Genomic DNA, 25,555 nt, shown 5'->3' with positions numbered 1-25,555 from the left:
AAATCGAGAGGAAGTGTTTAGATTGTCATAAAGTGTTAATCAAATTTAATCTCTCTAGATGCACCATTTTTGACAGGGGGGAAAATATATTCAAAGGCAAACAGTGGCTTTACTTAATGAACCCTCAAGAACTATGTTCATAAATAAGTTCATAGGGAAATTCTGAAGCAGGTAATGTTATGCCCCAATAATGGGTCCGTGATTAAAGGAGCGAGATTGATATAAAGCAAAGGTCAAGCAAAGCTTTATTTCGCGCCAAGTATCAAGAATCTAACAGGATGTTCGGGGACGCACCTCTTTCAAGAGAGGGCGACCCTTCTCTGTTTCACAGACTAGCTTTTAAGGGCAAAGGCCATGCGGTCAGGCCTGGCCACGCACAGGTGGCCAATGAGATTGTAACAGACACAGGAAATTCCACAGTGATGCTCGGTGACCAATTGAATTACAAATTACCCTAGTAGACATTTGAACCAGCCTATCACACCTTGATTAGGATTGGTGCCAAAAAGGCTCCCAAAGGGCGGGGGCTCATACTCCTTGGTAACTCGGGAGACAGTATGCAACCCCCCCATTGGTCAGATGTCTCCACCTGGCCTGACCTACCCTTGTATTTGGGTTTTGTTACCTGGAGCTGGTTTCCAGGACTTGTTTTTAAGTATATCCCCTGGGGAAGGGGAGCAGGGACAGTTTAAGGGTTAGACAACAAGATTTTTGTTTAACTTTAATGAAAATCTCTTGCTAAATAGGTCCTTACAGTAAAAGCCTGCCATCTCTGCCTTCCAAATATTATTTTGCATCTTAGACCTTACTTTTGCTCTTCTATGTTCTGTGGTCAACTCTAGAGCCTTTTCGTTACCTGAGAACCAGCCTCCTTATATTACTTCCCTCTACACCTGCCTTCTCCAAACTCTGGCCCAGTATGGGACCTTTTTTAGACTTAAATTCAGCACTTTTTTTTTCAGTCCACATTACTTGAATATAATCTCTCCTTGTCTGTATGATCTACTAATTAACTTGAACAGCTATTCCACCTAGATGTCAAGGTTATATTTGATTTTCACACCACTTATACGGTGTCTGCTGTCCATACGGATCTGCACTAAGTACTAGCAGGATGGACTGATATTGAGATGACTTTCTAACCCCACACTTGAGGAGCTTAAAATTTAGTTGAGGAAATAAGATATAAATTAAACAATTTAAAGAATTAAACAACAGAATTGGAAGAGGGAATGGAAAAGAACAGAAACATGTTAAATTGTTTTATCTCCAACATTCTTATGAGACAATTGTTTGATATGTAGGAGGCTTCTCCCATTAAAAAACAACAACAAAAAATTATGTTATTAATGATAATTTTCAGTTCAGTCCAAAAAAACTTCAAATATGAAACATCTATAATCTAACACCTCTGTATTATTTTAACGGTACCTAATTGCCATAGAGAAAGTGTTGCTCAGGAAAATATATTAGGAATGTTAAATTGAAATTCCTAACAACTATAAACTTTATTAAGGGCTTACAGTCTGTTAACACTCTACTGGAAAATAGGAGGAGCCAGGGTCTCTCCTCAGAGTAGGGAGAGTAAGTTATAAACTGCAGGAATCCAGGGACCTATTCACTTCTTATCTGCATAAGAATAAGGAGAAGCTTTTTTTCATTTGCATAAAGTATGATACCTTTAAGGTCAATCACTCCCCAGGTGCTCAGAACTAGAGTAAAAAAGAAAAGAAAGGATTGTCCCTTTGAGGGAGTAGGAATTCAGTTCATAAGAACAAGTCATTCATAAATCAAGTGCTCCCCATATATGGAGCTGCAGGTGAAAGTAATAAATAGCAGTGTCCTCCACTATACAAGAGGGTTTTGAACAAGATGATTTCTAATTTTCCACGTAGCTCTACTATACTCCGTCTCCTTGAAGGGCATTATGAACCTGAAATGGTTGATATGGCTCCTCCATGCTTTATGAGTTGGAAATAGGGAACAATCCTATTTAGGTACAGGTATCCACAGGTATCCCTGGCTTTTTGGAAATCCATATTATGCCTCTTCACTTTTATGGAAGACTTGCATTATCACCTGCTTTCCACATAGAGGCCCCTTGCACACCACATGCAGCAAGACTGGTTCCACCAAGCTCCTTCCCCTGGTGCTACACTCAGCATCTCAGCATCAAGCTGCCATAGCTTTGAATGGCACCTGTGAGCATCTGTGCTTTGCCTCAATTTATTCTGTGTATCTGCTAGACAGATGTGTCCTAACTTACTAAAAAAGCCTAAAGAGAGGTTATTTTGGGGGTCTGGAAATGTTGAAAATTCTTTCTATATAAATTAATGGTAATTGCTTCTTCACTTTGTGCCATTTGGGCTTGCAAAAGCTTTCATAGGAATGCTCTGCTTTCAGATGGTAGAGGAAACTGTATTATGTCACAAGTTTTCATGGGTGAGGAGGAGCATGAACTGTCTTGAGGGGGTTAGTAGCACTTGTCTAGGTTAAGAGGAAGTAGCCAGGAATTCGTGAGAGGGCAACTATAGGAACCAAGTCTTCAGGATGCAATCCAGGAAAATTAAAACTGACAGCAGAAGATCCAAGGGAAATAACAGGGAAAGAACTTATAGAAGTAAATGGAAAGAAGGGAACTGTGTTTATGGGAGGGCCACTGACAATGCCAGCATCATAGATAACTTTACAGTAAAGGACCTAGTAATGGGAGAGGGTCAATGGGGGGCAATTCAGATACTTTTTCTCGCTACATTTATAAAAGATTTTACATAACTCATTATTAATATTATAAGGTCTTGAAAGCAGCTCAACAGACATATTTATATAAGATTCATAATTTTAGGGCACCTGGATGACTCAGTGGGTTAAAGCCTCTGCCTTTGGCTCAGGTCATGATTCCAGGGTCCTGGGATTGAGTCCTGCATCCGGCTTTCTGCTCAGCAGGGAGCCTGCTTCCCTTCCTTTCTCTCTGCCTGCCTCTCTGCCTACTTGTGATCTCTGTCAAATAAATAAATAAAATCTTAAAAAAAAGAGATTCATAACTTTAAATTCATAACTTTAAAATGAGTACCAATGGAAGCAACCTGGCCTCTTCCACAGTGAGGGAAAGAAGTCAGATTGACAGAATCTGTGTATCTGTAGGCAGAATTATTTTGTATTGTTATCAGCTGTAATACACAGAGTCATGAAATAACTCAAAGACAATGAAAGATTAAATTTAGGAAGCCTGAAAAGTTGTGTTTTTAACAATGCATAGTTTTCTCAAGAGCATGATTTTTTCCTCTACGCAACTGTGATTATTTTTCATGTAAGCCATATCTATAATGCTGAAACCTCCTTTGAAAAGGCTTGATTTCGGGACGCCTGGGTGGCTCAGTTGGTTAAGCAGCTGCCTTCGGCTCAGGTCATGATCCCAGCGTCCTGGGATCGAGTCCCACATCGGGCTCCTTGCTCGGCAGGGAGCCTGCTTCTCCCTCAGCCTCTGCCTGCCATTCTGTCTGCCTGTGCTCGCTCTCTTTCCCTCTCTCTCTGAAGAATAAATAAAATCTTTAAAAAAAAAAAAAAAAAGAAAAGACTTGATTTCAATTCTCCACCCATAGACCTATGTCTCGTGTACCTTTTGTAATGGGAAGACAAGAATGCCTAACAGTTTGCAATTACCCAATAAGCTCTCTATATTTAGGTATAAATAAATGTCAAAAATTTCAGGGGGTTGTTCTTAGAGTAAAAGAACAGAAAGAGGAACACCTGGGCAGCTCAGTTGTTAGGTGTCTGCCTTCGGCTCGGGTCATGACCCCAGGGTTCTAGGATCAAGCCTTATATTGAGCCCCATATTGGGCTCCCTGCTTGGCGGGAGGCCTGCTTTTCCCTCTCCCTCTGCTACTCCCCTTCTTGTGTTCCCTCTCTTGCTGTGTCTTTTTGTCAAGTAAATAAATAAAATCTTTAAAAAAAAAAAGTACAGAAAGAAGTATGGTGGATGATAGATTCCATAGGAAATGGAGGAATAAGGCAAGGGGGGGGGGAGGCAGAAGATGAAGAGAAGGGCAACTATGATAAATTTATGAGGAACTAATTTCTAATCTGGGACTAGAAAGGTGAGTATTTAGGTGGGAATTTAGGAAAGTAAGTATGTTCTAGGGAGTTGGAAGCAAGGTTTTTAAATAAAAGCCCTAAAGTAATTGAGAGTATGGATGGATAGGGGAACTTGTGTAATGTAGCCAAGAAATGGGAAGATATAATAAGGAAATAATCCCCCACAAAAAAGCTCCTGAAGACTTTACTTTTTTAGAGAAGTTTTTGGCTTACAGCAAAACTCATGAAATACAGAGATTTCTCATATACTCCCTACGGTGACACATGCATAACCATCCCTGTTATCAATGTCACTCACCAGAGTGGTATATTTTTTACCAAGGCTGAATGTACATTCACACATCATAATTACCTAAACACAATATGATTCATTCTTGGTGTTATAGATTCTATGGGTTTGGGAAAATGTACAGTGATAAATATCTATGATTATAGTATCATACAGAGTATTTTCACCTCCTAAAAATCCTCTCTGTACTGCCTGTTTGTCACCCCTTGCCACCCCCTCCCCAGCAACCATTGATTTCATGTGCATAAGCAGGGGGATCAGAGGGAAAGGGAAAAGCAGGCTCCCCATGAGCAGGGAGTTCAATGCTGGACTGGAGCCCAGGACCATGGGATCATGACCTGAACCAAGGGCAGGCACTTAAGAGACTGAGCCACCCAGGTGCCCCAAACACTGAATTTTTATTGTCTCTACACTTTTGCCTTTTCCAGAATGTTATATAGTTGTAATCATAGAGTGTCTTTTCCTTCATGTGCACTTAACATTCCTCTATGTCGGTTCATGACTTGTTACTTTGGTTCCTCCTAGTTTTGGCAACATGAATAAAGTTTCTGTAAACATCCACGTGCAGGTTTTTGTGTGGATGTAGTTTTCAACTCCAATAGGTAAATGTCCAGGATTCCTGGATCCTATGGTCAGGATATGTTTAATTTTGTAAGAGACTTCCAAATTTTGTCTTCCAAAATGGCTATACCAATTTTGTGTTTCCAGCAGCAATGGGTGAGGGTTCCTGTGTCCCTATAGTCTTGCCAGCATTTGGTGTTCCAGATTTGGACCATTCTAAATGGTGTGTAGCAGTATCTCATTGTTTCAGTTTGTATTCTCCTGATAACACACGATGTGGAACATCTTTCCATATGTTATTTAGCCTTTATATATCTTCTTTGGTGTAGTGTCTGTTAAGGTCTTTGGCTCATTTTTAATTTTTTAAATTGTTGAGTTTTAAGAGGTTTTTTTTGTGTGTGTGTATTTTGGATAATAGTCCTGTATAAGATGTTTCTTTTGTGAATATTTTCTCCCAGTCTGTGGCTTGTCTTCTAATTCTCTTGACTTTGTCTTTCATGAGCAGAAGTTTTTAATTTTAATGAGGCCTAGCTTCTCAATTATTTCTTTCATGGATTTATCTTTGATGTTATATCTACAAATGTATCATCATACCCATTTAGATTAGGGCTGATATTAAAAGACATCTTCCTAGGGGAAGAGTTATGGAAGAGATGAAGGGAATCACTGTCATTGAGCATCTAAGTGATCCAGAAATAAGCAGCTAATGTTGCAATTCAATAATATCATTGGACAACTGACAAGGAAAAACAATTATTTTACAGAACTTGGCTTGTTATGTTTGTTAATAGAATGAAACCCTTAACTATTTGCCTGGAATTTAAGTAAAGATTTTAAAAGACACATTTAGATTTATATTGACCAGACAGTATTTTTCTGTTGTCAAAAATGCTAGAATTTTTTTACAAAAAATAAAACTGAAGTCCCAAGGGGAAATAATTTGTGCAAAGTCATATACTTGGATCATAGGATAATAGGTACTGACTAGACCTGTAGTCTCTTACACACTGCAACGAAGAAGTTTGATGTTTTTGTAGGGGATCCCATAGTCTTTGTTATGTTCATGTGGCTGTGTATTTCTAAATCAAGAAATGCTATAAAACATTTCCTCAGTGCTTTGACTGTTGAGCAAATAGAGTGCATAACATTCTTGAACACACAAGGGAAAATGTTGTGTGCCATGCTACCTTCCTTATGCAATCAGATTTTGTAAAACATGAAGATGCTGGGTTGGAGAGGTGTCAGAGAGGAATTTTGTCCTATAAATAAAATTTTAAATAATGGAATTAAAATAAAGCCCCCTTGCCCATTAAAAAGAAGAACACAAGTTTTAGAGGAATCCCTGCTCTCTTTAACATCTATAAGCAAATTGAAAAACTCAGCAACACTATTTTGTTGGAATAAGGAAGCCCAGACACTGCCCACTTCCCAAAGCCAGCAGGAAATGAGAGCTCAGCATTTCCACTTTCCACACCTAATCACAATGCTGAGGCTGACAGCAAAAGTGCCACGTTCTGTCAGTTGTGATCACAGTCACCAGGACTGGAGGAGGCGAATGGAGACCCCCGACACTGACAGCAGCTGCTTCACATCTTTACCACGTGGACATGGCTGCAAAGCAATGCTTGTGAGTGAAAGGCAGTCATGCTCCTCTGGTTCATCTCCAATCCGGTGTTGTCCAAACTGAACCCCTGTCCCTTCCCATTTATCACTCCAGTCTTGGCAAAGCTCAGTGTTGTTTCCCTCTTGCTTTAACCTATTTCAGAAATGCTGACCTTGTTAAAGCAAGTCCTTCTCACATCTTTTTTTTGACATTTAATTTTTTTTTATTCCAGTTGACAGAGCAAAGTGTTAGGTATAGACTTAATAGATACTCAAATTAGTCATTCCCAAAATAATTTCTTGCTAATTGGGCAATTATTTTTATTTTATATTGATGGGGGAGAAAGGATAAATGCACTTCAATTATAGGGTGAAAGAGAAAAGAAGTCAGGTCAATTAATACTTGACTTTACTAGTCACTTATGAAATAACCAGGGCTGAATATCTCCTTCATCCCTCATTCACATCGCTGGACCATAGAAAATAGGTGAAAGGGGCGTGTGTGTTCAGACTCTGGTAAGCATGTACAACTGGGGACTAAAATCAGAAATCAATGATCTTAGAAAGAGTGTATCTATGATGGATGGAACAGGCAAACTCTTACTTGGTTAATGTGTATCTTTCCCCTAGATTTCAAACACACTTTCTTTACCTTTAATTTCTAGGATTTTTTCAGTAACTTTCATACTATTATTAACTGTACTGGTTTCCTGTTGCTGCTATAACAAATTACCACACAGCATGTGGCTTAAAACAACACAAATTCTTAAATGGGTCTTATAAGCTAAAATCAAGGTATCAGCAGAGCTATATTCCTTCAAAAGGATCTAGGGAAGCATCTGTTTTTCTTTTCTAGCTTCTGGGCCGCTTACATCCCTTTGACTGTGGCTCTTTCCTCCGTCTCTAAACTCCATCACACGAATCCTTGCCTCCCTCCTCAGACTTCCTCTCTGACTCAAATCTTCTGCCTTCCTCTTAAAAGGACACTTGTGATTCCATTGAGACCAACTGGATATTCCAGGATAATCTTTTCATCTCAAAGTCCTTAATTTACTCACATCTGCGAAGTCCCTTTTGCCATTTAAGGTGACTAGTTTACAAGTTCTGGAGAATAGGACATAGACCTCTTCAGGAGACCATGATTTTCCTTACCACAATGACCTTCCCCCATTTTCACCAAGAAATTGTCACGTATTTTATACACTCTGCCAATATGTTCTTCTGTTTATCCCTCCTTCTTCCCCTTGCTCAGCTCTGTCACAGGAAATCATTACTTCCCAAGCCCCCTTACCCTGTTGGTTTCTCAGTAGATTTACTTATGGAATGGGAGGAAGGGTGCGGGATTAAAGGGTTTGGGAAAGAGAGAAGCCAGGGTATCCCTCCCCACCCTCTGTTTTGTGTGTCGTGTTCTAGTATTGACTACATCTCCTCCATCTGCAGTGATGGGGTCAGATTACCATCACACTTCAGCCCCTACCAGATAACCCTATTGTCCCTCGCTCTAGGGTTATTGGCAGTTTCTTGACAACTGATAATGTATGAGTTTTATCCCATCCCCAGGATGGTTTCTTAGCTCCATTGTATTTACAGTAACCTCAAGTTAAATTCTGATCTGTCTAAAAGACCTAGAGTAGTTTTTGTCTTACTAACTAAACCCTTACTGACTTATAGGCCATGACTCATCCTTACTGACTTATAGGCCAACCCTTGGAGAGGCTAAACTGGTGAATTTACCCAGGGATTAATCAGCCTTGAGGATGAGGGGCCATGGAGCCTCTGCACTCCAAGCTGGGAAACCCCACTCTGCCATGCACAGAAGCAGCATGTGGCAAGATTCAGACTCTGTTGCATTTATACTTGATTCTTCCATACTTATCTCCACAGCAGTGCTTATGAACAACCCAGGAAGTGAAAATGCTGCATTTTGATCTTTATGCAACAGTCTGAATTCTTCAAGGTGGCTCTGAATAAGCTAGTTTGACAGCACTTAAATGAGAGCACTTAGCCTTGTGGCCGTATGGAAGGTGCTGGTTTCTTTGTTTATATCCCTGAGATCTGAACAGGTCCATCTACTTTCCCAGCATTGCTTCGTTTGTAAAGGAAACTGGGATTATGTTGAAGGGGGAGAGGGAGAAGGCCCACTGGAACCTAAAGGCATCTTTTTTTATTAGCGTTAATGCCAAAGTTCTCCAAGGAAGGCTAAAGTAGCCACTGAGGAACATGATTAGACAACATTCTCAACGTGAAGAGAGAGACATTTCTAAATTAATTGTGACTTTTTGGCCCAATTTCTCTTTCTTCTGGCATGCAAACTACTACTTTGAAGCCCTGTCATGAGATATTTTATAGAGCTAGATTTTAAGGAGAATGGATTCCTCCAATAATTGAATCTTGCTGGAGCCAGACTGAGGTGGTACATGCTAGGATTAGGAGTACTGAGCGTTCCATGACCCCTTCTACATTGTAAGCATGATTAAGGGCTACGGTAGAAATAACCCCTGTCTCCCAAAGTACCATCTAAAGATATTATCCTTCCACAAGGAAGTTGAAAACCTGCCTAAAATTTTCATTTGCCAAATGCACTTTGGTAAGTAGCATAAATATCTCTTGTCAAAATTGTACAGTCCTCAAAGACTATATCACATGTATTATAAGCAAAGTATTTCAGAGACAAAGACTCATATCACTTGGAGGTTCTTAGAAACATAGCCAGAGTGGAAGAGGAAGATGAGGATATGGAGGAAGTTCAGGAGGAGGCCCACTTTAATAAAACTGGTCACCCGCTTGGGATTCGTTAAATTGCTTTACTTTTCTCCCTACCCCGCAGCATATAGATAATAATTATGGTGGAATTATTTTTCTCTCTCTCTGAAGGATCACACTTTATATTTAACATTTAAAAGCCTTTTTAATGATTTTTAAAAATTAACAAACCAGAAATAACTAGACATTGACTTTATTTGTAGAACTTTATTCATATTAATATCCTTGGTAGAAATGATCCTAAGGACTTCTTTTTGAACACTTTCATTCTACAGATGAGGAAACTGAACCCAGCGAGGGGCTCTGGATGGCTCAAGGTTACCCAGTACACACCACAGGGCTAGGGCTCATGCAGCGCTCATCTGAGTCCCCTTGCTATAGCCCCTTCACTATACAAGGCTTCACGGTACAATCCTGTATGCAAATTTCAACTTTCAAATATGGAAAGTAGATAAACTCTGTTGTAGCTGTCCCAGATAAAATCGACTACCTGGACAGATTTGGAAGGCACAAAAGAAAACCAAGTTATCTGTGAATTTGTGACAGATTAAACTTCATTTCCACCAGTCACAGTAATGAGTCCCCCAACTTAACTTCACACTCGGGCAGTTACCCATAAGCATCTCAATATCGAACAGAATAGTGTTCAGGAAGCTTGAGCAGAGAGTATTACCTTTGCTAATTGATTTAAAGTGGAGCCATACAACTGGAGCTGAAGGGACTGAAAGACCCCTGTGCTGCCAGAACCCTATAAACCATCCTCAGCCAGGTAGTTTCAAAACCTGACTCGAGCATGTAGAAACTGGAGAAATATCGATCTGGTATTTGAGAATAAGAAGCTGGAGAGTTACTGTGCGTCTAGAACATAGCAGACACTTAAAAATTATGTTGCATTAATTTGCAAAACAGTTTATCATCTTATAATAATTTATTAGAACTTTTCATGGCTATAGAAATCATATTATTTCACTGGTCTATATATTTTTCATTTCTATCATTTGTACTAAATAAAACATTTTAATTGAAGAAGTATTATAATGACAGAACTAAATAATAGGAAAAAGGAAATGACTCGTAAACCTACCATCCAGAAATAACCCTTAACATTTTGCTATACTACCTTTCTAGGTTCTGTTCTCCTTTGGTATCAAACTATTTTTTTCATTACATATTAAATGTATATTATATTTGAAGGTCTCATTGGAAATCAATTAGACAACCAAGGCAAATTCTTTCACATCATTTCTCTTCTTCAAGAATTCCTAATTATTCTTATTTGTCTCATTTTTCAGCCAAGTTTGTAATTATTCTTCCAAGTTCCAAAATAATAAGATTAGGATGTCCTTGGGAATTGTACTTAACTTATAAATTAATTTATAAATTAACAAATGAAGTTTTATAATATGGAACACTCCTTGAGGGAATGTGTTATGGAAGCAAAAGATGTAGCTTTTCGTTTGTCCATATTTCTAGTGCTTCTTAGAAAAAAAGCAAAGATGGCATGTATTTTGTATGTCATTTGCATTGACTTATTCATGTACTTGATTTATATTAATTCATATATGTAATATATGAATATATTTCATATATTTATGTATACGTATATATATATACATAAAATTATTTATATATATATTTATATATATGTGTGTGTGTATATATATATATATATATATATATATATATACACAAAAACTTTGCTCCTAAGAAAACCTGTTTGTGTAATGACCAAGAACCCACCCTGGTTGGTCATACTCTGACAGACCAACAAAAGAATTACCCATGTTGGACTTTCTGCCACCCACAGAGCTTATGCCATGACAATATTCCACTTAATACTCAGCTTTTTTTTTGCCACCATGTTGATTAAAAACCACCAAGTCATTCATTAAAGATACATGCTAGCTATTAGGTTACCCAAAACTCCTTTACCACAAAAGTGATGAGAGACTCAGTATCTTCTGGTTTTTCAGTCTATAGTGTTTAATGATGCAGCTGTTGGACATGTAAACAACTAGAAGGTCTCATTTAGTCAATCAGTGGTTGCAAGAAAGCAGAAGCAGCATCAAAGGTTATCAATAAGATAATGAAAAACTGTGAACATGTGTACTTTGGGACATGGGGATGTAAATCTTGTCAACTTTAAAAATAAAACTTACCATTATTTTACCAGCAAAACTAGGTTTATTCAGGAATAGCAGGGAATTGCAGTCCAAGACAAGCAAGCTACACCAAAACCATAGGCAAGTCCACAGAGCAAAGGAAAGGAATACTCTTTTATAGAGGGAATGGGGGGCTTTGGGAAGGCCAGTATATAAAAAAAAAGAAAGAAAAGAAAAGAAAGAAAGAAAGAAAGAAAGAAAGAAAGAAAGAAAGAAAGAAAGAAAGAAAAAAGGTTTATTAGAGTAAACCAGGAGTTTGAAGTGTAGTGGCTTTTCATCGTCTAAGTTGTGAATGTCTCTCATTAGCTAGGCTGTTGCCAGGGGAGGAGGAAACCTTCTTTCCTCCTGAGAGTGTATCCACTTAAAAGGTCTGTCTCTTTCTCTTGGGGAGGCATTGGATGAGGTGTGGTAGGGGGTGATAGCTCCCCCTTCTGGCCTCTCCACTGCATTCTAAATGAGGTTTCCTTTTATCATCAAAATCTCACACCCAGACCATTATCATAGTTATGTGCTCACTGTATCTATCCTTGCTTGGGTCCAGAGCCTGACTACTAGAGAATCCAATCCAAATTGCATATTTTATCAATTCTTTTTTTAATCATATTATTATTATTCCTCCTGTTATATGTTTTTGAAAGTAAAAACAATCTAAAACCTGTATACATGACTGAATAAGGATGTATTATTTGTAGCCAAAAGAAGTTTGTTATTCCCAAAATGTGACAGCTTTGGACCATCTACTTTTATAATACCCTCTTCCTGCCATTTGACCCATGCTTGTAGATAAATCATGCATCTGGCCCAGAATGTACTCAACAGCATGTTATTTCTTAACTCATGCTGTGATAAAGACAAAATACTTGAATCTATGGTCTCTGGTTCTGATGACTCTAACAGTTTCTCTGTTTAGGTCAGCAATGTGTGGAACTAAAAGAATATCATTTGAAAAGAAATCTGGCTTGGAATGTGTGTGTGTGTGTGTGTGTGTGTGTGTGTGCTTAAATAAGCAGTAGAAATACTCCTCTAATTACTTGGAAACAAAGAAGAAGAGATCAAGTTAATTGGTTGAATTTCAAGCTTCAGGAAAATTCTAAGAGTTGGCTGTTGGCTTTCCAACAATGATGGGCATCCAAAGTGAGCATCTCAGTCTATGAATGTCATCAAATAATGCAGAAATTTTAGGGTAAAAATAGATTTAGTTTCTTCTGGCTAAGCCATTTGCCCTACATATCCTCAGAGTGGGGACCAACCAAAACATTTTTTCTAATTACAGAAGCAGGCTGGAAGTAAGAAGGAAACTTATTTTTCCTTCCAGTTTCCATAAGGGTCCTCCCAAATATAACGCGTGCTGCCACTGAGCAGGTGGAGGATATTTCTGAGCGGTAAAATTGGTGACTCTAACTCGGCATTCTTGAGTCAGTTCAGCCCTTCCTATTGGGAAGAGTTACCGTAACTCAGAAGGGGAATATTTTGGCTGTTTCTTCAGGGCAGGCTCTTCTGTAGGCTTTAGGTGCCTATGTCACCTTCTATAAAAATGCCTACCCTAGGTTTCAGTTTCAAGTAAAAATTCCATTTGGCTTCCACACCAAGAGACTTCTTTCTTGGCATTTTAAAAAGAATAAAACCAATATTTAATCTCTTAACTGTTTTACCCTTTTCAGAATGTTCAGAACCCAGCAAGGGAAGAGGAAAAAGAAACCCAGGTTATTTTTTTTTTCCAGGTTATTTTTGAACTCCAACAGTGAATGTGCTATACCAGTCATTACAAAGCTAATATCAAGGATTATTATGAGGAGGGCATTAAGTCTTGTGCCCCTGAGCAAATGAGCATGCATATGCCGGATGTACGAAATAAGTATTACCAAGAGCTAAATCCACAAGCCCCTTAATTTCCTCTGGTGCTTATAAAGTCTCGTTTCTCAACTTCTAAGCAGTTAGAAAATTTCTTTGTCAACCTCCATACAGTATGACTCCAAGGGAGAATAAAGAGTTTAGACAACTTATTTTATTTTTCAAGATTTTATTTATTTGACAGAGAGAGAGAAATCACAAGTGTCAGGCAGAGAGAGACAGAGGAGGAATCAGGCTCCCCATGGAGCAGAGAGCCTGACGTGGGGCTCGATCCCAGGACCCTGGGATCATGACCTGAGCCGAAGGCAGAGGCTTTAACCCACTGAGCCACCCAGGTGCCCCAAGACAACTTATTTTCTAACCAGCTTATCTATCAACTAATGACCAGATCAATGCTTGAGAATGTCAGAAAACTATTTAGAAACATTGCCAAATATTAGAATTTAGCTCTAATTTGAGATAAGTAGATTACATAAATCATTATTGTATTTAGAGGCGTTCCTACTTTCTGTGCCATTCATGATCAAATAGTATAAATCAAGCTAAAAAAAGCCAACAGAAATCCTCAAACATGTTCTCTTTTTAGGGATTCACAATTTTATAAGTTCAATGTCCATTATGATCAATCATTTCTTGGTTATTTTCTTTTTAATGATCTTAATTTAACATTTACACATGAATTTTTCAGAATTGGCCTTTTTATTATAGATAATTCTTTCTATAAAGTGAGTTTCTACCTATATTCTAGCTATAGAAAATAATTTATTGGTTAAGTAGCTGGCCAATAAGGTTGAAAAAGAAGCCATGAGCATGCCTGGGTAGCTCAGTCAGTTAGGCTTCTCACTCTGGATCTCAGCTCAGGTTTTGATCTCAGGGTCATAAATTTAAGACCTATGCTGGACTCCACACTTGGCATGGAGCCTACCAAAAAACCTAAAAACACAAAAACAAGATCTGGGGCATCTGGATGGCTCAGTCAGTTTTGCATTCCACTCTTGATTTCAGCTCAGGTCAATCTCAGGCTCATGAGATCAAGCTCCAGGTCAGGCTTTGCACTCAGTGTGGTGTCTGCTTGGAATTCTCTCCCTCCTCTTCCCACCCCCCCATCTGCTCACACTCTCTAAATACATACATACATACATACATACATACATGAAATCTTCAAAAAAGAAAAAAACAGTGGCTGGGTTAAAAATAAACTCTAAGTACTGGAAGAGATTATGCTGAGTGAAATAAGTCAAGCAGAGAGAGTCAACTATCATATGGTTTCACTTATTTGTGGAGCATAACAAATAGCATGGAGGACATAGGGAGTTAGAGAGGAGAAGGGAGTTGGGGGAAATTGGAAGGGGGGGTGAATCATGAGAGACTATGGACTCTGAAAAACAACTGAGGGGTTTGAAGTGGTGGGGGGGTGGGAGGTTGGGGTACCAGGTGGTGGGTATTATAGAGGGCACGGATTGCATGCAGCAATGGGTGTGGTGAAAAAATAATGAATACTGTTTTTCTGAAAATAAATAAATTAATTTAATTAAAAAAAATAAATAAACTCCAAGTAATCTAAGAAATTGTGATAGAAAAAAATAATTCCACTATGATAATTGTTAGTACAAACATTTACACAATCCTTTTATAGGTCAGGCTTATAAAGATTTATGCGAAATATAAATGATGCTTATATTTTTAATAATTTGATGTTTAGGAGGTCATTTAATTTAATTACTTGACATACTTTGTTCTTGGATAAAGAGACTCAACGTCCCAAATGTGTCAATCGTAACTAAATTCTAGAAGTTTATGTAATCCGAACAAAAACACTGATACATTTTTTTGTAAATGGAAAGTAATCCTTAAGTTGATATGAAAATATGTAAACATAGCTTCGAAAATTAACATGGAAATATAATTTGATCTAAAATAATTAAGACAATGTAATACTGATGCAAAAATAGACCTACTAATCAATACAACTAGCAAATCTATAAGTAATGTCTCCAAATATGTTGGATTTTAGAGAAGATTTGGATAATTTATTATTTCTTATTAAGATAATTTGGTAGCCATCTGGAAAAAAGAATTATTATCTCACATCAAAAACCAAAATAAATTATAGGTAAATATTTTAGTTTAATGAATAAAAACACCAATAACAAAACAACCCAAAACACAATAACAAAGGAAACAATACATATAGTTTATAGCAAATAAGCTATAAATGAAAGATGTTCAATCTCTTAATAAAAGTGATAAGGAAACTATCATGAGGTTTTTTTAATACATTTTACATTGAAAAAATTCAAAATTATTCATGGTGAAGGTGTAAAAAACACTCCTGAAATGAAGATGAAGATGTGGAAATATAACTTGATCCATGTTAGTCTGTCACACTAATGGAGAACAATTCAGCAATATATTGATATTTAAAATGCACATCTTCTTTGATCTATAATTATCTTATGCTATGTCCTATAAATAGAGAATATAAAAAACAATATTTGAATCAGATCATCTATTATCCTGTTTATAATATCAAAAGACAACATCTGCTAAAGATTGAGCCCTTTGATATTTTATGGTGTGACTAAGTTCTATAAACCTGGTTTACTAAAGAATAAATACATTGTGTTTTTGAGAATTAGTAAAGGAATAATGTACTTTAATACTTTAAACTTTTACCTTGGTGCAGAAACATACTATTTCATAAAACCATGTGATAGTTAAGATACTCAGAACTTCCTGACCCTTCTTAAACTACTTTTTATCTCACAGACTGCTCTTTTGCATGAAAAGTCATCAGTACCTATTCCTACCATCTAAAGAAAGTTAGCATCCATTTAATTATGTGTTCTTGAATACACTGTGTTATTTACATGCTGGTAACCTAAAGCTCCAAAATATATTCTATAGAATTTAATTAATTAATTAATTAATTATAATTTATACATGCTTCTTTTAAAAAAATATTTTATTTATTTGAGAGAGAGAGGGAGAGCACAGAGGGAGACTAAGAGGGAGAAGCAGACCCTGCATTGAGCAGAGAGTCAGATGTGGGACTTGATCCTTGAGATCATGACCTGAGCTGAAAGCAGATGCTTAATAGGTGGCACCCTATTCTATGCAACTTTAGTACTATAGGATACTACGAGGAAAGAAGCTTTCAGAGTAAAATAAAATGTGAGGTCTAGGGGTGCTTGGATGGCTCAGTCCTTAAGCATCTGCCTTTGAGCCCAGCATCGAGTTCAGCGGGAAGCCTGCTGCTCCTTCTCCCACTCCCCTGCTGTGTTCCCTCTCTCACCATTTCTCTGTCAAATAAATAAATAAATAAAATCTTAAAAAAAAAAATTGTGAGATGTAATGCACAAACCTCCTGTCAAAGTTTAATTGAAAACATTTACACACATGAAAGTCTCTGAGTAGTTCTGTAATAAAGAAACTAATGCAATCATGTTTTATTTAGTCCTGGCTCAAGTTATCTGGTGAAAGAACCCTGTGTTCTTGCTAAAAACAATCTTAACAGTAATTAACCATATGTATAACATACTCTTTGGAAAACCTGATTAATCTATCAGATTTGATTTCAGAGTCGTGAGAGAATAATAAATGAGATGAACCTGTAGATTCAGAAGCATTGGTGTTTTGGCCATTGGTAAGCACGAGAATTGAAGCACCTGGAAAAATTTAGGCATCAGTGACCTTGGAGTGGGGATAGAGTGGGAAAGGGAGCACCCAGAGCATGAAAAGGGTAGCAGAGAACCATGGCATAGTTAGAGAGGAGAGAAAAAGTGCAAAGGAAAGCAAAAACTAATTTCTATCTTTACATGTTGTCTACTTAGCTAGTTTAATACTAAAACCGATAGGGACAAGAGCCATACAGAAACATTAGGCAAAATTCTTTAAGGTAGCCACAGGGTTTCCAAGCAGTTCTTTAGGGAGATACTTCAACTCTCCCTTACCACTGTGGAGGTGCTAATCAGATGCTGAGTTTGTGCTGGACACAGTGCTTACCTGACCTTGACCCCAGTTGTGGGTGGAACACTGCATTCCTTTTATCTACTTCTTAATGATCACATAATCACAGACTGTCAGGGCTGGAAGGAGCACTAAAGATCATCAAATTCAGGGCCTTGTTTTTTATAAAATCAGGAAAACTAAAAAGGAAAAATAAGAAGTTTGTCCAAGGGCACCCAGTGGGTTAATGTTGGAGCCAAAACTGGTTAAGAATGCAAAATTTGAAATCAGAAAACAATAGATTCAAATACAGGGTTTGCCTTTTATTAGCCATGTAAGCTTAGGCAAGCTATTATTCACTTAGCTTTGGTTTTTCCTTAAAAGTTTTTCAAAAACAATGAATGAGATAAAGTGGGTAAAGTGGATACTGCATTGCTGGCAGATAGGTAACAATGAATGGCAGCTAGTAGTAATGGTAATTATTGTAATAATGGTGTCAAAGAAGAAAGGAAGCATACAAATTTTATGTTCAAGTTGACAAGCCAGGAGATACTCTATCTCTATTTGGTCTCCTTGCTTCATTTATTTGAGTCACTATCTGTATTGGAGTTCTGCTGAGAAACAGAACCAATAGATATGGGTAATGTGTGTACATGTAAATACACACACACATACACACAGAAAGACAGAAGCAGAGAGACAGAGAGATAGACGATAAAGAATTGTTGCACAAGATGATGGAGGCTAATAAATCCCATGGTCTGCAGAGTAAATTGGCAAGATAGAGACCCAGGAGAATCAATATAGTTCCAGGCTGAGTTGGAAGGCCTGAGAAACAGCCAACCAATGGTATAGTTACCATCCAAAGGTCAGCAGCCTCAACACACAGGAGAGCCAGTATTTCTATTCAAGTCCAAAAAAGAAAAAAAAAAAAAGTTCCAGTTCTAAAGCAGTCAGCAGGAGGAATTCTCTCTTACTTGGAGAAGGGTTGGCATTTTGTTCTGTTCAGGTCTTCTGCTGATTGGATGAGCCCCCCCCCCTGCCAATTGGGGAAGGAAATCTGTTTTACTCAGTCTACTGATTTAAATGTTAATCTCATGCAAAAACGCCCTCCCAGAAGTGATCAGAGTAATGTTAATTTAATATCTTGGCATCCTATATGTGGCCCAGTCAAACTGATACATAAGATTAACCATCACATAATCTCTCAATTTATAAGTAAAAAATAGTAGCAGTTCTCGCATGCTTCAAAAGAATCATGCAAAGTACTTTATACATTCTACTCTTTCATCCCACTCATTCTTCCATCTACCACCATCCGTTCATGCATGCACTCACACGTCAGTTAACAAAACTTACTGACCGTCTATCAATTTTAGGTATTGTTCTGTCCCCTTGATTCAGAAATAACCATCAAAATAACTAAATGGGTTTTTCAAGAATTAAGGTAATGGGGGGGGGAGAAATTACTTGGGAGCATTTCTGGTATGCCATAAGGTGTAGAAAACAAATACTGGGCTTGATGAAAGTCTAAAAAGTCACTTCATCTCTACTCTTCTCTCTAAGGCACTTTATATCACAAATCCAGAGAAATTCAATATAACACTATGTGAGAAAACAAATCTATGCAGAATGTCTTTGAAATCAGCCCTGACATCCATATCACAGTCATTTTCAGGATGTTAATACAAAATACTCTCTCCAGGTATTTTTCCCTGAACACTTATACTATGGCAAAATTAATAAATGCAATTTTAGTGTTACAGGACTTACTATAAGCTATGCAAATTTTAATCTTTTGTGCATATGGATGGCTATTTCTTGAGTTCGCCTGGAATCTCAAGCAGATCTGTGAATAACATTTTATTTTGAAAGACAAATAAGTGTATGGAAACCTGGTGTTAACAATCTAAAACCCTATGCCTTAATTAGGATCCTATCATTTTTATATACTGCTATGTGTTTCATCAGGTCTTGGTCAGCTGAATTGTGGAAAAGGAGGAAGTTCTGGCATCAATTCCTGTAAGTCAATTATGATAAGAGATGGCCTTTGTTATCTGTGACCACATCTCTGCTTTGATAGCTGGTTTTCTGTTAGCCTTTCCCAACAGTGGAGGTAGAAACAGGCTCAAGGCTGAAAACATAGAAAGGATTTGCTTCTTCCTCCTTCTGTTTCTTTGCTTTCTGTTCCTGCCAGTTCAATCCAGCAATGTTTCTTCACCCTGAGAGCAGCAATTCCTTTCCACTACAACAAATGACCTCAGTTTCAGATGTTTTTAAAAATTTTTCATTTATTTTTATATTTTAGTAACAATAGTATATACTTCTGTTGTACAAAATGATTTGATATACATATATAATGAAATAATTACTACAGTCAAGCTAATTAATATACCATCGCCTTCTATAGATAGCGCTTTTTGTGTGATACATGCACCTGAAATTACTGATATATTTCCAGTGTTCAATACAGTGTTATTAAATAGAGTCATGAGACTGGAAAGTTTTATCTCTAGATTTATTCATCCTACATAACTGCAACTCTGTTCCCTTTGCCCAACATCTTCCCACACCCACACCCCCCGCTGTTGAATTTTCTTCTGTGAGGTGATTGACTGGTTGAGTTAGATTCTCCATATAATGATACCATGTGGCATTTGTCTTTGTTTGACATACTTCACTTAGCATACTATCCTCCAGCTTCATCCATGTTCATCTGTCAACAGACACCTGGATTGTTTCCACATGTTGGCTGTTAAGAATAACACTGTAATGAATATGAGAGTGTAGATATCTTTTTAAGATCCTGTTTTCATTTCTTTTTTCTGTTTTCATTTTCTTTGGGTATGAGATTTGCTGGGTCATATGGTAGTTTTATTTTTGATTTTTTTTTTTTAATTTTTTATAAGATTTTATTTATTTACTTGACAGAGAGAGATCACAAGTAGGCAGAGAGGCAGGCAGAGAGGCAGGCAGAGGAGAGGGGAGGAAGCAGGCTCCCCGCCGAGCAGAGAGCCCGATGCGGGACTCGATCCCAGGACCCTGAGATCATGACCTGAGCTGAAGGCAGCGGCTTAACCCACTGAGCCACCCAGGCGCCCTATTTTTGATTTTTTAAGGAATCTTCGTATTGTTTTCCACAATGGCTGTACAAATTTACATCTTCACCAATATTGTACAACTGCTTCTTTTCCTCTACATCCTTAGCAAAACTTATCTTTTATCTTTTTGATACTAGCCATTCTAATAGTTGTGACATAAAACAAACAAACAAAAAAGCAGGTGAGGGGTGATTTCTCATTACAATTTTGATTTGCATTTCTGTGATAATTAGTGATGTTGAACACCTTTCATGTACCTGTTGGCTGTCTATATGTTTTCTTTTTCTTTTTTTTTTTTAAAGATTTTATTTATTTGACAGAGACAGATCACAAGTAGGCAGAGAGGCAGGAAGAGAGGCAGGAAGAGAGAGAGGGAAGCAAGCTCCCCACTGAACAGAGAGCCCAACATTGGGCTCTATCCCAGTACCCTGGGATCATGACCTGAGCCGAAGGCAGAGGCATAACCCACTGAGCCACCCAGGTGCCCCTATATGTTTTCTTTGGGAAAATGTCTGTTCAGGTCCTTTGCCCACTTTTTAATTGGGCTATTTGTTTTCTTACTATTGAGTTGTTTGAACTCCTTTTATAATTTGAATATTAACTCATCATCAGATGTATGGTTAGCAGATATGTTCTTCCATTCCATACATTGTCTCTTCAGTCTGTTGATTGCTTCCTTTTCTGTGCAGAAGCTTTTTAGTTTGATTCAATTTTTTTTTTTTTTTTTTTTTTTTTTTTTTTTTTTTTGCCTATACCTTTGGAGGTTAGCAGGAAAATCGTTGCTGAGACCAGTTTCAAGAAACTCCCTATATTTCCTTCAAATAATTTTATGATTTCAGGTGTTATATTTAAGCCCTTTATCTATTTTGAGTTGATTTTTATATATGGAGTGAGATAAGGGTCCAGTTTTGTTCTTGTGCATAAGGTAGACCAGTTTTCCTAGCAACATTTATTGAAAAGGCTATTTTTTTCCCATTGTATATTCTTGGCCACTCTGTCAGACAGATTGATCATGGATTTATTTCTGGGCCCTTGATTCTGTTCCATTGGTTTGTGTGTCTGTTTTAATGCCAGGACCATTGATTACTAAAGATTTTGTAACATATTTTGTAGCATATTTTGGAATCAAGTAATGTGATACCTCCAATTTTGTTCTTTTTGTTCAAGATTTTTTTTTTGGCTGTTCAGGTCTCATAAGTATTTCAGAATTGTTTTTCTATTTCTGTGAAAAATGCCATTAGAATTTTGGTAAGCATCACATTTAATATGTTGACTAATTGGGGTACTATGAATATTTTAATAATGTTAATTCTTCTAATCCATAAGTATGGAATATCTTTCCATTTATTTGTGTTTTCTTCAGTTTTTTCCATTAATATCTTATAGTTTTCAGTGTAAAAGCTATTTATTCTTACATTTTGTTTTGTTGTTGCTATTTTAAATGGGCTAGTTTTAATCTCTTTTTCAGTTTGGAATTAGTATATAGAAATGCAAATGATTTTTTGTACATTGATTTCATATCCTGCAATTTTACTGAATTGGATTATTAGTTTGAAGTTTTTGGTCAAGTCTTTAGGATTTTCTCTTTAAAATATCATGTCATCTGCAAACAGAACCAACAGTTCTTTTCACTTTTCTTTTCTTCTTTCTTTTCTTTTTTCTCTCTTTCATTCTCCTTCCTTCCTTCCTTCTCTCCTTCTTATACTTCTTTTATAATTTGGATGTCTTTATTGCTTGTTCTTGCCTAATTGCTCTTGTTAGGACTTCCAGTACTGTAACGAATAGAAGTGGCAAGAGGCAGCATTCTTGTTTTGTACCCGATCTTTGAGAAAAAGCTTTCATCTTTTCATTGTCAAATATAATGTTAGCTCTGGACTTATAATATATGGCCTTTATTGTGTTGAGAGATATTCTTTTATAACTAATTTTTGAAAGTTTTTTTTGTTATAAAAGGGAGTTCATTTTTTTCATCTGACATGTTTAGATCATATGACTTTTCTTTTTACCATTCATTCTGTTACTGTGGTGAATATATTTATTGACTTACGTATTTTGAACAATCCTTGCATTGAAGGATAAAACCCACTTGATTATGGTATACAATCCTTTTAATGAGCTGTTGAATTTGGCTTGCTAGTATTTTGTTGAGGATTTTTGCATCTATGTTCATTAGGGATATTGGCCTATAATTTTCTTTTCTTATATTTGTTTGGCTATGGTATGATGATGATGTTGGTCTCATATAATTACTTTCAGAGTGTTTTTTTCTCTTTTCTTTTTTCTAAGAATTTGGGAAAGATTGGTATCGATTCTTCTTTAAATGTCTGGCAGAACTCACCAGGAAACCATCAGGTCCTGGGCCTTTATTGAAAGGTCAGTTGGGATTTTTTGCAACAGTTTTAGAATGAGCCATTGTGCTCACTCAGAGACACTACTAGTACCAGGACGCCAATACCTGTAACTCAGAAATCTGGATCCCAACCTTATGAGGTCTCTTTTCCAAGATGTGAGGTGCCAGTACCAGCTGAGTAGCATCCCTCCTCAGTGGTTGGACTTTCAGCTATTTTAAGTTTCTGAGTTTAAATAATTCTAGCTTTTCCCCTTTTTATCTCACCTTGAGTGATGGAAGCTTTTTCTTATAATTGCTATTTCCTTAATACTTTAAGTGTCTTCTTGTTGCCTTTTCAGTTACCTAGTTAACAATTATCTACCTAGTTAATAACTCTTGACATTAAATCCTCTCACATGAAATAATATTTGTGCACTCTGTCTCCTGAGTGGATTCTGACTAATGTTCTAATCATTTGACACAATTAACCTGGCATTAGAACTCAAAATGACCAGTGCACCATTAAGTGGAAAAAAGTCAGGAAACTGTATAGCTCTACCAGAGGGGTATCCACAAGGAATGAATCAACGAAAGAAAGGAGAGTAAGAATACTTTGGTGAATATTTTGGCATCTTTATTGAGGTGATGCCAACCAGTAGTACTGCCATAAGCTCTCCCCTACTATCATTAAAGTTTCTCTGGCAATATATGGCAGTCTCCGACTGGGCACATGGGTAAATAGTGCCATTTTCCCTTGGATTATGAAGACATTTTGACCACCCAAATGATGCAATAGGCCCAGCTTGTCATTACTGTGGTCCCATTCCTTCCTGCCCTAGTCGGGTTTCTGCTCACATAAGATGTCCAATCTTCTCATGCTCTTTTCCCCTGCCTGTCTTTACCTGCTTTCAACTGGACATCATACAAGGGAGCACAGAGCAATTCGTTCGCAGATCAGAAAGACATGCTAATGGTATAAACATTATGCTTTCAGTACTATATGAAATCTGAAAGGGTGAAAGCCTTTATTAGGAGAAATATATTCCAAGAAATTAATTTGATGTATAAATAATAGATATATGAAGTGGAGTAGGATGAATATTTTAGCCAAGAGTATGGGGGAAGGGCTTTTTAGCCTTCTGAAATCACATCACAATGGAGAGAAATTCTTCGACCTACAGCTCTCATTGGCCTTGAGTGCCATTCCCTCTTAAACAGTCTTCACTTATCTAATCTCTGACATTCTTTACTTCTCAATGAAATAAGTATTTAATATTTATTCTGGACAATGATCAAGGGCTAGATCACAAAATAATTGTTTTCTCATTATGAGTAACAACTATCACCTCACTTTCTGTGCTGTTCTGATCCATATAAAATCTACCCTAGGGGCACCTGAGTGGTTTGGTAGGTTGTCTGCCTTCAACTTACGTAAAGATATAGTCTCCTGGGATTGAGCCCCATGTTGGGCTTCCTGCTCAGCAGGGAGTCTGCTTCTCCTTCTTCCTCTGTCCCTATCCCCCAGCTCATGTCCTCTCTCTCTCTCAAATAAAGAACTAAAAGCTTTAAAAAAATGTATAAGATCTACCCTGAATTTCCCCAAACTTTGGAAGAAATTGTGGAGTAGAGACTTCTTAGGAAGTAGCAGGCAAATAAGGCATTAAACAACCTGATGTCTTGCCTTGGGTTTAATCCATCACATCAACATTGAAGAGAATAAAGGTCTGTAGATTTTAATCTGGATGCAGAATAAAATCAGTGGGGCATGTGCCAAGAGAGATGAAAATCTTATTCCTGAAGACTATCAGTGAAGGTCAGAGTACTAATGAATTTAAGTCAGATGTTATTTTTTTCTCCTGTTGAGGTATACTGTTCTATTCTGAAGAAAGAGAAGTCCTAAAAAAGCCGGAAGACCCTGGATTGTTATAGAATTAACTCAGTCAAGGAACAGTCCCTAAGTTGTATATAAGTACAGAATGGCATAGCTATGGAAAGATCAGGGGCCATCCCACATGATGAATAAAGTGGCTGGCTGGTGTGCAGATGAGAGAACAAAAAACGAAGGACAATATGAAGAAAAAAGTGTGTGGTTATAAATTATGGGATGAAGCTGATGTCAGAATCCAAAGTATCTAACCAAACTTGAAGGCATAAAAAACTAGTACCCAATTAGGCTGGTCAAAGTAGGTTGGTCAAGGACTTCTAGCTAAGCAGAACACTTAAAGTTTTAGAACCTGAAAGTAAAAATTTTCAGAATAAGCTCTTCAAAATTTAAGCCTGCAAAGTAGAAATTGGTAAAAAGTAAAGAAAACAAAGTATATGTGAAAACAAAGCACTAACATAATAATTAATAATGAGACTAGTCAGGTCTCATAAAATACAATCTCATTTGAAGACAACAACCTTAAAAGATCAGCACTGATTTATTCAAGTAATTTTCCCAAAATTAAACTTTTTTTAAGTGGCATAGCATAAAGTTAAGCCTGGTCATGTTTAATACTAAAGATCACACATTTGACCACTATAATATTATGTCCCCAAAATACAGTTGGACTATGACTATGATTATCAGGCTAGTTTTAGCTATCCTCTGTTATACACCAAGCTTATCTTTTGGGTGTGGACAGCATCAAATTCTATACTTTGTGCTGATTTCCTGATTATTGTCTATGCCAATGATTTCTAGAAGATCCCACCAAATTCTCATACTTGAGAAGGCCCACAAAGTCCAGAGAAGCACAGTCAGAATGAAACAGGTTGCACTCAGAAAATAAACACTCAATTCATAACTTTGAAGTAGAGCCCCTCTGAATAATGGAAGAAAATAGGCAAAGAATAAGACCATAAACTTTTT

Source organism: Mustela putorius, unplaced genomic scaffold, assembly GCF_011764305.1.
Source record: "Mustela putorius furo isolate JIRA1106 unplaced genomic scaffold, ASM1176430v1.1 tig00000281_pilon_pilon_pilon, whole genome shotgun sequence".
Taxonomy (NCBI): Eukaryota; Metazoa; Chordata; class Mammalia; order Carnivora; family Mustelidae; genus Mustela; species Mustela putorius.
Note: the sequence above shows the minus strand (reverse complement) of the source record.